Source organism: Arvicanthis niloticus, chromosome 28 (assembly GCF_011762505.2).
Source record: "Arvicanthis niloticus isolate mArvNil1 chromosome 28, mArvNil1.pat.X, whole genome shotgun sequence".
In the NCBI taxonomy this organism is placed as follows: domain Eukaryota; kingdom Metazoa; phylum Chordata; class Mammalia; order Rodentia; family Muridae; genus Arvicanthis; species Arvicanthis niloticus.
In genome coordinates this window covers 22,924,753-22,938,016 of record NC_133436.1, presented here as the reverse complement: position 1 = coordinate 22,938,016, position 13,264 = coordinate 22,924,753, and the positions used below count along the sequence as shown (strand labels likewise).

Sequence of the window (13,264 nt, the reverse complement as noted above, 5' to 3'; positions counted from 1 at the left end):
GTGCTCAGAACGGAAAAACAAAGGATCGCTGGGGCTCACAGCCAACCAGCTTAGCCGGGTTTCTAAGTTCCAGGTAAATTTGAAGGACTCTGATTAAAAATCAAAGAAGCAAATGACACCTGAGAATAATACTGAAGACTGTCCTGCCTACACACACACACACACAGACACACACGCATGCAGACATATGTGCCCGGGTGCACACAAACATGCTCAAATACACACACACACACACACACACACACACACACACCAGAGACAACACTGACACTTTATACCCAAGTGACAATGATCTTAAGTGGCATTTCACAGAGAGTAAACACAAGTTGTCCAGAGAGGCCAGGATTGGTAAGAGACCCGACAATCCTCAAGCAGCCGTGGCCGGGCCAGGCCTTGCAGCTGTGGATTGTCACTTCAAATCTTACAGGAAGGAAGGGCCCAGAGGCCCACTCACACCCACCTGGATCTGCTACAGGACAAGATTCCCAGCCTTCCTTTCGGATTCTGCATCCAGTCTGCCACATGGCAGAGCAGGTTCTGTAAACTGGAATGAAGGAAATGCAGGCCTGAACCCAGGATGTCTCCCTCCTAGCCTCCGTGTCCAACCCACAGGCCAGCAGTCTGTGAACCAGTCACTAACCAATTCTGGTACCATCTCATATCTGCCAAGTATAGGCTGTCATGAGGAGTCAATAATATTGATGTAGCCCAAAGCATCAAGCAAGTGCTAGTGGGTCGCGGGTATATTTTGTTTTGTTTCGGGTTTCATTTCTTGTTGCTGTTTGGTTGTTGTTTCAGAAGTTTATGGTAGAGCTCCCCTTCTTTCTCTAAGCTTGCAGAGCATCTTCATTCTCACCAACCACTGGTTCTGGTTTCCCTCTCAAAGAACAGATTCCCTCCAGGATAGGGGTGGGGACACAGCTGCAATCCTATCACTTGACAAGAGGCAGGATGTTCAGGAGTTCAAGATCATTCTTGGCTACATGATATACTCAAGTGTAATCTAGGCTACATAAGATCTTGTTTCAAAAGAAAAGAGCTGAAAAAATGGATCCTCAGGAAAACTTCAGCAAACAAAACCAGAACTAGACTGAGGCACAGAGCAGCACAGGGTGCAGGAGCAGAGAACAGAGTGTTCTCTTGTCACCCACACCAAACAGCCAGTGCCCCAAGTGTCACAACAACCCTCACATGTAACAACTATCTGACCCTAGAGTTTGAAAGCTGAGTAGAGAGATTACAAATTGTCCCAGTCCTCACTTGGCTGTAAGGAAGGGGACCAAGATGAGGAGCTAGCGAGCCATCTTAATCCCACAGACTGTGCTCTACACCACAGTGAAGAATAACACCCCACTTAAAAAAAAAATAAAAGTTAGCTCAAAAGCCAAACACTGATTATCGTGAAGTGAGCCTTACAATGAGCAGTGGCCAAGCACAGCACGTTCAATAGAGACATCTCAGCACCTCCCTCCATCTCCATCACCATCCGTGCTGCCCCATTTTCTCCATCTGGACACTGGCAGTGAAATCATTTGCTTGCTGGTGCATCCTCTTTCAGGGTCAGGAGGACTGACCACGCCCTTCCCTCTGGTGTTCTCCCAATCATCGCTGAGGGGACTGACGGATGTGTTTGTAGTGGTGATGCCTTGTGTGAGAACAGGGCTAGCCATGGCTATCGGAACACGGGCTTGCTCATTAACCCCCTTATGCTCACACAAAGCTTTCACATACACTAATCTCAGTGTCATCTCGATACCAAAGAGTTTAGCATCCAGCCAGGGAGAAAGGGAGGAGGAAATCCCAGGCCAAGTGCTAGGGGAAAAGTGATGAAGTGGGCTGGTGTGGTGACACAACAGGTAACACTCTTATTGCCAAACCCAATAAATCACCCAAGTCGGATCACAGATCTGAGAAGGAGAGGGAGAAAACCAACTCTGGCAAATTATCTCCTCTGACTTCCACAAACCCACAGGAACACAAATGCATGAGCACACACACACACACACAACCACACATGATTCATTTATTTAAAAAATACAATTTAAAAAAGCAATTTTTTAAAAATCCAAAACCTTAGTCTTATTTGCTTATTTTATAACCAAAACAATGCAATTTTGTCGATTCTGAAGGACCAGAAAACAACATATCTTATAATTCCAAACTAATTTTCAAATATTGTCCTTTAAGGAAAACAATAGAACAAAATGAAAGATGTATAAACAAAATACTATTTATGTATTTACATTACAAGTCAAACGCTAAAATTAACCTTAAGAAACATACTAAATAAAATCGAAGTTAAAAAGTCAATCTCAAAAGAAACATACCTATAAAGGCTGAGACGTGTGAGCATTCCCATCCTACCATCTGACCAATCAGCTGCATCCCGACCAGGCCTTGCTGCCGGCCACGGTATCTTTCTTTGCTTCAGTCTACCAGACTCAAAGGAACTTTGCACACAGTTCAGACTTGGGCAAAGCACTGACTGGTTAGAGGATAAAAATTAGGCTCTTCGACTCTTGGTACATAATAAATGTCTTTTCCGTTTGTTTGTTTTTTAATGCAGAGTCTCACTATATACACAGTCGGGACTGGCCTGTAACTCAGTATGCAGTTCAGTCTGGCTTGAACTCTGAGATCTGCCTGCCTCTGCCTCCTGAGTTCCGCAATGAAGGGCATTCCGGGCCATGCAACACCATGCCAGACCTAAAGAAATGTTCTTTTACCGCTAGAGTTGGAGGCACTCTAAATTGAGCTGTATTGTAGCAAAGAAGGAGGAGCACAGATTTAATGGCCCTGCAAGAAATGTTCCTCCTGAACTTAACAGTTCCCTGTCATTCAGACCCAGAGTAATTCTCAGGGAGCACTCCTCGGAAATGACTGTGGTAGCCTCTGAATCACTACCACTATGGGAGAAAACCCCAGGAAGTGGTTTGATTGTGTGGCTGGACCAGTGCGTAGGAATCAGCTGATGTCTCCCATGCTTCCAGTCCTTAATGATGGGGACACGGTGAAACCAGGAATAACCTCCCTTATCTTCAGTAGTTTGAGAAATCATTTCTAACTCAGTGAGTATATAACTTGGGAACGAGTCAGTGGTTAATTATTTACTGATGCCTTGGTAATTAATCTGCTTTTGACCAAGTTTTACCGAACCTTCATAACATAAGAAATGTCCAATGTCAGAGACAATGAGGCTTTGAAAGCACTCCCATAAAGCAACGATTTTCCCTAAACAGTTGTGACTAACCAAAAACAAACGGTAAGCCAGACAGCTGCTAGCAAGAGAAAGAAGAAATAACTAAAAAAATCACTTGCCAAAAAGAACAGTGGCAAGTGATTTCATTATAAAATAAGAATCTATGCATCTTTTTCTGCTCTAGCAAAACATTGGTATTATTGTATCTGGTGAGTGAGAAGGCAGTGAGCTCACCAGGAAGAGAGTATCAGAGTCCATCCTCATTTAAATGGCTTTCAAATCATTATTTAAAGACAAAGATTCCTATCTGAATCCTCCTACAGACTTAGTGAGTTCCACTGAACCGTTTTCAGTGTATTATTTCATGTTTTCCACCTTTTTGATTGAGCCCCCACCAATGCTGTGGTACGTCTTATAGCCTTCAGATCCCCAGTACCAGTTTAGACAGGTGTTATTTATCCAGAGACCTTTAACTAAGTCACAAGAGCAACCATAAGACATTCACACCAAGAAATGTCCCTTAGTTCCATACAAGGAATGCTTCTTGCACAGAAAGTAATTACAGGGGCAATTCTAAAGTATTACACAACACATGCATTTCCATACAGCTGGGACCCAGCAAAAGGACACTTCATGGGAAGCCGGAACAAAGTGCCAGGCCATCAATACCTGGCAGTGGACCTAACAAGTACTCCACAACTTGCCATGCTAAACCATGGAAACTTCTAGAAATCAGTTACATTTGTTCTCTTTAAATTTTTTAATGCCATTTGCTTCAAATCCAAACAAGATACTTATAAAGTATTTCTTTCTTTCTATTCTTCTAAAATAAATGGATACCCTGAAAAAAAAAAAAAGGTGGTTAGGCTGATGACATAGCTCAGTAGTGGAGCCCTCATCTGGTATGTACACGGCTCTGGGTGTAATCCACAGGAAACCACTAAATCAGAAGAAAACAGAGTTAGATGAAATGGAACATACTGGGGTAGGCTATTATTTACAATGACAGTACCTGGGTACCTTTCATGCTATCAAAATGTTTCTTTCTTAGACTTGCTTGAAATATTTCAAGAGTTATCTTGGGAAAGGGAGTGTATGGTTACTCCTAACTTGAAGTACACATTTTCCAGACATTGTGGAAGGGGAGACTTATGTTCACTGAATTAGGCCAGCCTTCATAGTACTGGGTTCTTATAACTGACCAAACAAGTCTGAAGTCTGTGACTCCTCAACTCTTGTTTTCATCCAGGCTCAGGACAATTTTCAGAAAAGTTTCTAAATAATAAATCAGCATCTATATAAAATTAATAAGTGTGGTGTTCTGTACTTCCATAATATTTCAGTGCTCACCAGGAACTGTCCTAAAGGTCTAAGGAACAAGCAGCATCCTTCTAAATCACAACGTTCTGGGGTCCTGACCAACATCAAAAAGAAAACACAACTCAGTCCCTCATCAAGCCTTAAGCAGACTTCAGGACTTCAGCTTGGAATGGGTGAACACACACCACATATATCTACCCCCTACAAACGGTTCCCCTGCACTCGGCCATTCGCTATTCAAAGAAGCAAGCTGTTCTGAGCATTAGCAGGAAGAGGATATTCAAAGTGTGTAGGCGGGACATTTTCATAGAGCATCTTCAAATTCTAACACCTGAGCAGAGTGGACCAAGCCAAAGCTCAACTCGAGCTCTGACCCCAGGTAATTGGAGAAACAATACCTGTCTCCCTTTCCACTGTCCATGAACATGTTCCATGCAGAATCAACATTTACAAGCAAAGCTTCTACCTTTTAAAGTGTGTATGAATACTTTGCTTAGTCAGTGCACCACAAGCATGCCTAGTGACTACAGAGGAAAAGAGAGGACATTGGATGCCCTAGGACTGGAGTTATAGACAGTTGTGGGCTGCTATGTGGGTGCTGGGAAGTGAACCCCAGTCCACCATATAAGCAGGAAGTGCTCTTAACCCCTGAGCCACCTCTCCAGCCTCTCAGTTACACATCTCTATAAAAAAAAACACTGTATCATCATTTATGTAAATTTCCAGACTTTTCTCCAATTCAGGCTTCCAAAAATATACCAATTCTGGTTCCTGTGTTTAAAAGTTTTGTTCCATATCAACGAGTAGATAGGCAAATGTTCTTAGTATTCTAAAATTCATGTTTGGGGAGAAAGCATGGCCTTATCATCAAATAATAGAGCATGCATAGTGTCCTCAGGGCTTCCATGGCCATCCCCAAGGGCTGTGACTGTGAGCTACAGCATGTGCATCAAAGCATCTAAGGGAATGACTAAAACATCAGCTGTCAAGAGAAAAGGAGAAGCTGAGCAAGCTGGTGGAGGCTTGTAATGCTAACTCTGTGAAGATTGAGGCAGGGGGATGAAGAGTTTGAGGTTAGTCTGACTGACTGAACAGTTAAGTTGGAGAGGGAGAAAGAAATAGCTAGGGCATGTGGCCAAGAGCGAAGAAAAGGAAGAACACTCAGGAAAAGGAGCCACAGGCCTGCAAACCTGAATAAACACGAGTCCATTTATAGGAACAAAGGTCAACTGGACTGGCCAGGGACTTGGAGATGAGGTATGTATTAAAACTGACTAGGCAAGGCATTGTCTGTCACTGAGGTAACCTGCTCAACACCTCCCTCTCAGATGAGGAGAGCAGGCTCAAGTAGGTGAGTGAGTCAACCACAAATAAGTGCCTACTCCCCACTGAGCCCTCAGCAGGGTTCTGAGATACAGATGCTAAGTACCTGCACTTCAGGAACCTGGAGGTTCATACTGGGAAGACAAGACATGCACACAAAAACATGCACGGTCAGCTCTATAAAGAACAGAGTAAAAGGTGAGCCAAGGGGTGGGAATATAATCTAGTAGAGACACTGTGGACATCAGTATAAAGCCTGCTCAAAATTAAATAAATAAATGAATGAATGAATAAATAAATAATATCACAAACGGGGTCTACCAATAGCTTAGCTATACCCCTATTTACCCAAAGGACTCCAAGGTGACATATCACGATCTCTGCACATCAATATTTACTGCTGTGCTGTTCACAACAGCCACGTTATGGAGCTGACCTCGGTACACAGCGACAAAGGAATAGATCATGAAACTGGGTATGCACAAGAGAGTATTTCCATAAAGAACAAGGTTGTCTGCAAGGAAATAGATAACTGTGTTAAGTGAATCAGGCTAGTCTTAGAAAGGGACGTAAAAACATGTTTCTGTCACATGTGATTCCTAGATTGTAAATAGATACATAAGATCACATGTATACATACACACACACTCATACACACATATCCATGCACATATAAATATATATGACATGACACTGTGTAAGGAAACAAGGGCACAATGGAGTAGAGGGGAGGTAAAGGGTGAAGAAGAGAATAGAGACAGGAGGTACTTAATGTACAGTATATCCACATGATGATGCCCTAGTGTAGCACTATGGACAATGACTATATACAATGAGAACTTTTAAGGGTGAACTGAGGATATGAGGAACCTGCTCAAACTTGAGTCACAAATGGCCAGTGTAAAGCTGCATTTCAGCTGAGATTTTAAAAAGGAGAAGCCATGCCTGAACAGATGAAAGTGAAGAGGCTTGCAAAACAGAAAAGCAATTCACTGCGGAGACCAAACACAGGAACAAACACAGGTATGGGGCAGGAAAGCAATAGGCCCTGAGAAGCAAAGACCCATCACCATGGGACTGTCGCCATGGCAACAGCCTGGATTTTCTTTGAAGGGTAAAAACAGTCTATTGGGGGAGATGGATGGATGGATGGATGGATGGATGGATGGATGGATGGATAGATAGATAGATAAATATAATAGGTATAAGTATAGAAACAATTTTATTTCTCAGGTTACTTTGGGGAATATAAAATCAAGAAAGACAGTGAACATCTTTTGAAGCAAACTTTGCCATTAAATCACAGCTTTTACTGAATATGGAACAGAAGAGACAAGCAGAAGCTCCACCATACAACATTCACTCTGTAGAAAGATCCAGAAAGACTTACTCTGGGTTATAAGAAAGGGGTAGACTCAGGAATAAATTCTCGGGCTTAGAGACAGCTCTGTCAGTAAACTGCTTGCCTTTTAAGCATGAAGAGCCATGCCTGATCTCCAGAGCCTACACAAAAATGTCAGAACGCGGTAGTGCACATTTATAATCTTAGTGCTGGGGAGACAAACAGCTAAATCACAGGAGCTGGCTGACCAGCCAGCCTGACTGGTGAGGTCTAGGCCAACGGAAGACCCTTTTTCAAAGTAGATGGATGGATGGATGGATGGATGGATGGATTGGATTGGATTGGATGGAGTTCCTAATTATACTAAAATAATTTTATTTTAGTTGTCTGGCCCCGGCATGCATGTGGACACACACACACACACACACACACACGCAGGCATTAAAGAAGAATGAATCTATAGTTATAATTGTGACTTGAGCACAGGTGGTATGTGTAATTATTCTATGTACTAGAGTGTTTTGTGGGGAGCAGAGCTGAACAGAGAGACATCAACCCTTCCCTTTTGTCTGTCCAGTTGCTCAAGTTCAGCAAGTATACAAGTTGGAAACTCACTAAAACATCTATTCCATAGAGATAACATTCTGATAGTTACCAACTTGAGGATATTTGAAACCACATGCTAACTCGGCAGCTGCTAGGAGAGTTAGGTAAATAAGGGGACTTAGTTTGGAACCCTAAGTGACTGCAATGCTTAGGGCTGGGGGAGGAAGGAGAACCACAAGCAGGTGGGAGAAAAGCCTCCTCAATGTCACAGAAGCTAAGGGAAGGGAGGGTTTCACTACGGTGGTCAGCTACTCTAAGTGTGGAGTTGAAAGGAGAAAAGAATGGCCACGGCTGGTCATCTGGTCACAATGGATGGTGACTGAGGAACAAGTGACAGTGGCATCATGCAAATGACAGGCACTGTGAAGAACAAGGCAAATACAGAGCGACAGGAATGGCCACCCAGGCCAATGCCTTCCACCTTCTTAGCGGATTCTATGAGTCTAAGTTATTCCCTACACTGTGAACAGTATAAAGCCCTCAAGGCTTCCAAGGAAGAAGGATGATTACAATGGAGAGCTGCAAGACTTGTCAAACAGTGGTAAACAAGACCCATTTAAGCTAGAAGAGGTACAGGACATAGTAAGGCTGCATTAGCTGGGGGCCAGAACAATGGACAGGCCACCAAACAGCTCTGAAAAAATCACAAGGCCAGAGAAAGTCAAAATGGTTTCAAATACCCGCAGCCATCTGAAGAGCAAGGGAGGAAGAAGGGAGAAATGCAGAAGGCTAGGCACTTCTGAAAAATTCTGTCTTAAACTATGCCACATGAGGTCTTTTATAGAGGCGCAATGCTATCTACTCAAGTGTCTTCTTGGTCTGTTTCTTATTCCTAACTATCATAGGTTATGAGCAGGTTCTATTAATAACGTTCTACTCATCTTTCAACTTACTATGTAATGTATACAGTGACAAACTCAGAAGACATATGCCTACTCTTCCAAAATGTCTTCTTTATTCCACTAATAATGCCATTATTATTCATAATAATGAGGCCCAGCAAAGAGATTATTGTGACTACCTAGATCAATATTTCTAGTTATTACTCCAGTGAGTTGGGTTTTTTTTTTTAATTTACCTAAACTTTAAATAATGTACCACTAAAAGTTCAGAACTTAAGTCCCACTTCAGGAATAGTTCCACTCGATGGTATTTGGAATTTGCATGCTACTGCCTCCCTAAAATGCCTTCCTACCAATGTCCAAATTATAACTCATTTCAAAGCATCATGAGTCATGATACATTTAGTTCCATTAGAGAAAATAAAGAGAAAAAAAATCTAGTTTGGTAGTTGAGACTCTTGGATCCAATCTCCAAATATTTATGGATCCTTTCTTTCCAACACTTGAAATTAAGTGTTGTGTTCTTCAGCCTCCTGGGGGACTATACAATTGTTCCCGTGGAAATCATCATTCCTATGTGTCAGAAAGCTGTAAGGATTACTGCACAGGCCTATAAAGGTATGAAGACGTCTCTGCCCCAGTGTTTGTCATTACTTAGACATATGTCTCGGACATGGAAACCCACCCATCTCCATTAGATGTGAACAACACACCCAAACCGCTGCCAGGTCTGGAGGTAGGAAAGTCCATGTAGATTTAGGCAGTGCAGCCCTCTTGAAGCATGTCATATAATTCCCATACACAAAGGTCCTTTCACCAAGTCTTACAGGACTAGAGAGATTACTGATACTCCAATTAATTATCAGGCAAATTTTTATCATTTAAACCTCTGAGGCAGCAAACTGACTCCGAAGAAACCCTGTGAAGATCCAAATGACTTTAGCTTTGGTGCAATGAGAAACAGAGTATGCTCTCTGATAATGTTAACACAGATGCATTGATCATTGCGCTGCTAACAAATATTCCTGATTATAATGTGTGTTTCAAACTGTCATTCTACACCCTTCCCTATGGCATATTTCCGAAAAGTACCTGTGTCTAAGTGAATAGTAACATGTGCATAGTGTCCATTAATAGCACAGCTAAGCACACAATTCTAAAACCAGTATTGAGACCTAGAGTTCCTCCAGGTAAAATGTAATTCCTGATTCCCTGGCACACCTCCCTGAAGAGTTTAGGGAGGGAAAATTGGTCCTGACCATGGCTAAAGCCTATCCGAAAGCCAACGTGCAGGCAGGTACAGCACTTCCCTTGTTCTAAACGAGAGGATGACATCAGAGAAGCATACAGTATTTTCTGTGCTCCCCTAGATGTGCTGACACGAAACAGGCTTTTCCCACTCTAAGAGAAAATCAGCTGGAGACTATGTTTTAGCTGACAGTCATAGATCACAGCTTCTGAGCGGTGACAGTGGTGACCGAGGGGACTCGGAGAGCTTTCCCTGCGGTGATGCTGGAACCAAAGGCATCCCAGCATCTCCGTATACCAGTTTTAAAAAGTCTAGGCTGAAAGACAGGGCTTCCAGGCAAGCTGAGACCACAATGCTACAAAAACCCCTTGAACTTGACCTCAGAAGACCTGATATCTATTATTGTCTCTGTCTCTCCCACACTGTGAAGCTCTAAGTATGTTATCTGACTTATTTAACTTCTGATATTCTGTCCTAGCAGCTATAAAGCGGGAGAGAGGAGACAGCAGTACCTATTCCATCTTCCAGATGGCTTTTTTTTTTAAAAAAGAATTTAACAGGACTATTTGTTGAAAGTCCTTGGTAAATCCCGAAGTCTACGAAAATGGTGATTTCTAAATTTTTATGGAGAGGCATGTCATTAATTTGTAGGCTACAAGTAGTTAGGATTGCTTTGAAGGCTATGAACCTTTGCAAATCAATCTCTTTAAAAATAGCATTTTAAGATGATCCTTACAGTAGAGTTGGGAACATACTGATTTGAATTAACTGAAGTATCCAGTAGATTTTTTTTTTAAAGAAAGTGCACAGATATTTGGCCTAAGAGATGGTAACAGATTAGAGGTAAGTAGTTCATGAACGGGTGTTACACTAACCCTCATCACCTGAGCTCTGAAGTCCTCAGCAAACAGTCTATTTAAGCCTGTCATTCTCTTAGACCCTCTTCTCCTCTGTCTCAAACTCAAAGTTCACCTGCTAACACACCACATTCCTGGACCCCCAGGAGACCAGCTGATAAAATATTTTTTTCTCATGTTAAATTCTAGTCTCTAACCCAACATCCCTGACCAACTGATCTCAACAACTCTGCATGGCTGTCATACTTGAGTATTTCAGGACACGCTCCTCAGACTTCCACAGCCTTGTTTCTCTAAGTGACCCTCCCAGGCTTTTCTCCAAAGGAGGCAGACCTCACATCCTTTCTGCTTTCCTGGGTTATATTGTAATCATAGTGAGGGCTTTGATCCCTGACTTCTAACGCACTCGGATAGCAGTTTCCATGTCTGGGTCACTTTTCTATCTAGGGATTAGCACAGAACGCCCTCAGTGTACTGTGAATAAATAAAGCCTGATAAGATTTGAGAACTCTATAAACCACCCCTCCTATGACTGACTTCTTTTTGGCTTCCACCAGTCCCCCACATCTTAGTACCTAATGAATTCTAATTTTCTTCCCAACCTCAGGATGGGACATTTCCCAGGATTCCAAGCTCAGCTTCCATATTCATTTGAGTTCTTTTCACGAGTGATGAGCTCTAACCAGCAAACAACAGAAGAATGTCAAAAAAAGTTTCCAGTAAGTGTGCACAGGCACCCAGATATAACTTCCCCACATAAAGAATTCCACAGCTTGCATCCCACTCTGAGAGGTGAGGCTTTATCCTGATCCCCAAAAAGAGACTGCAGAGAGGGAACAAAGGTCAGAGAGGAATCCAAGCGTCCCAGTGGGGACAGCCGAGCCTCAAGTGGGACTAACAGGCAAGCCTTTGCCATCAGACACAGTCACCAACTTGTCCTACATTGATGACAAAGAGGCCTCTCTTCTCAGGGAGCATGGCTGGCCTTTAAAGGTGCAGGTTCTCTGAGGCCTAGAAGCTTTAAGGCATCCTGTGCCTTTCCTTTGAGGCAGGCTTTCCACAGAAAAGAGACTGTTGCTTCAGCTATTCATCATGAATGGGAAAAGCTGTCCCACACTGGTGACATCTTGCACCACACCAGTGGTTCTTGTGCACTGACTAAATCGTTATACCTATGACTTACTAGGCTCCACCTCAAGTCTTCCCATAGTCAAATGTTATGGCAAAGCCCAAATTACCACATTTCCCCATCTCCCCTGCTCCATAGACATTTTAAATTTCCATTCCTTTCATTTCTTGAATGTGACTTTGGGTTCTAGGCACCTGCTTCAGTCACATGTGATGTAGTCACCATTTTCTCCCTCTCTCAGACTGACATTTCTTAAGGGTACACGGTTCATCTTGTATTTTCCACTTCATGTGCTTAGATCTTTTGTCATAGCAAGCACTACATCTTCCCAGCCTTCTTAAATGTATTCCCAAAAGAGAAAGGTAATTTTTTTTTTTTTTTGCTGAACTATGCCATGTGACCTTATAAATCCTTTCCTTGCACATAAACTAATTTAAATAACCGAGAAAACCAACTGGGGATATGGCCTTACCTATATCACACAGGAGTCAGGCAGTGATTCTATAGAAAATGGGGTATTTGAGGCAATTAGTTATTTAACTATCTGTAAATCTCCATGTTAGGAAATTTTAATTCGGCAATGAGGAAAAAAATATTTAGAAAAAGGCAAGTTTTACATAGTGTTCTTACAGCAAGGAAGCGGCGAGGACAACAGCCATTTGAACTGACACGTGGCAAGAATCCCCTCCATATCTGAAGAGGCCACCTCCTGTAGCCCACCAGGAACCCAAATAGAGCGATAGGGACACCAACTCACCTACAAAACTTTAAACCCCAAATTTATACTATCTACAAGAAATTCAGGGACACGGAATGGAACAGAGACTGAGGGAAATGCCAACCAATAACCAGCCCAACCAGAGACCCAGCCCATGGGCAAGCACCAATCCCTGACACTATTAATGATACTCTGTTATGCTTGCGGACAAGAGTCTAGCATGGCTGTCCTCTGAGAGGCTCCACCCAGCAGCTAACTCAGAAAGATACAAACATCCACAGTCAAACAGTGGATGGAGCTGGGAGACTCTTATGGAAGAATAGCAGGAAGGATTGAGGACTCTGAAATGGACAGGAACTCCACAGGAAGACCAACAGAGTCAACTAACCTGGACCCTTGAGGCTGTCAGAGTCTGAACCACCAACCAAAGAACATATAACAGCCAGACCTAGGCTTCCCTGCACATATGTAACAGATGTGCTGTTTGACCCTCATGTGACTCCACTGTCCCCAAAGCTGTTGCCCATATGTGGGATGTGTTCTTCTACTTGACTGCCTTGTCTGGCCTCAGTGAAAGAAGTGCCCAGCCTCAAAAAGACTTGACTTTGAGGGCTGGGGTGTACCCAGGGAGTCCCCACCTGCTCAGAGGAGAATGTGAGGGGCCATAGGTAAGGATTGT

General features: G+C 42.8%; 1 protein-coding gene across 7 annotated transcripts in view; it reads right to left on the bottom strand.

Annotated features, from left to right (window-relative positions):
* The window catches only part of Hivep2 (HIVEP zinc finger 2), a 185,104-nt gene that overhangs the window by 117,324 nt on the left and 54,516 nt on the right, over positions 1 to 13,264 (bottom strand). The gene's annotated exons all lie outside the window — the stretch shown is intronic.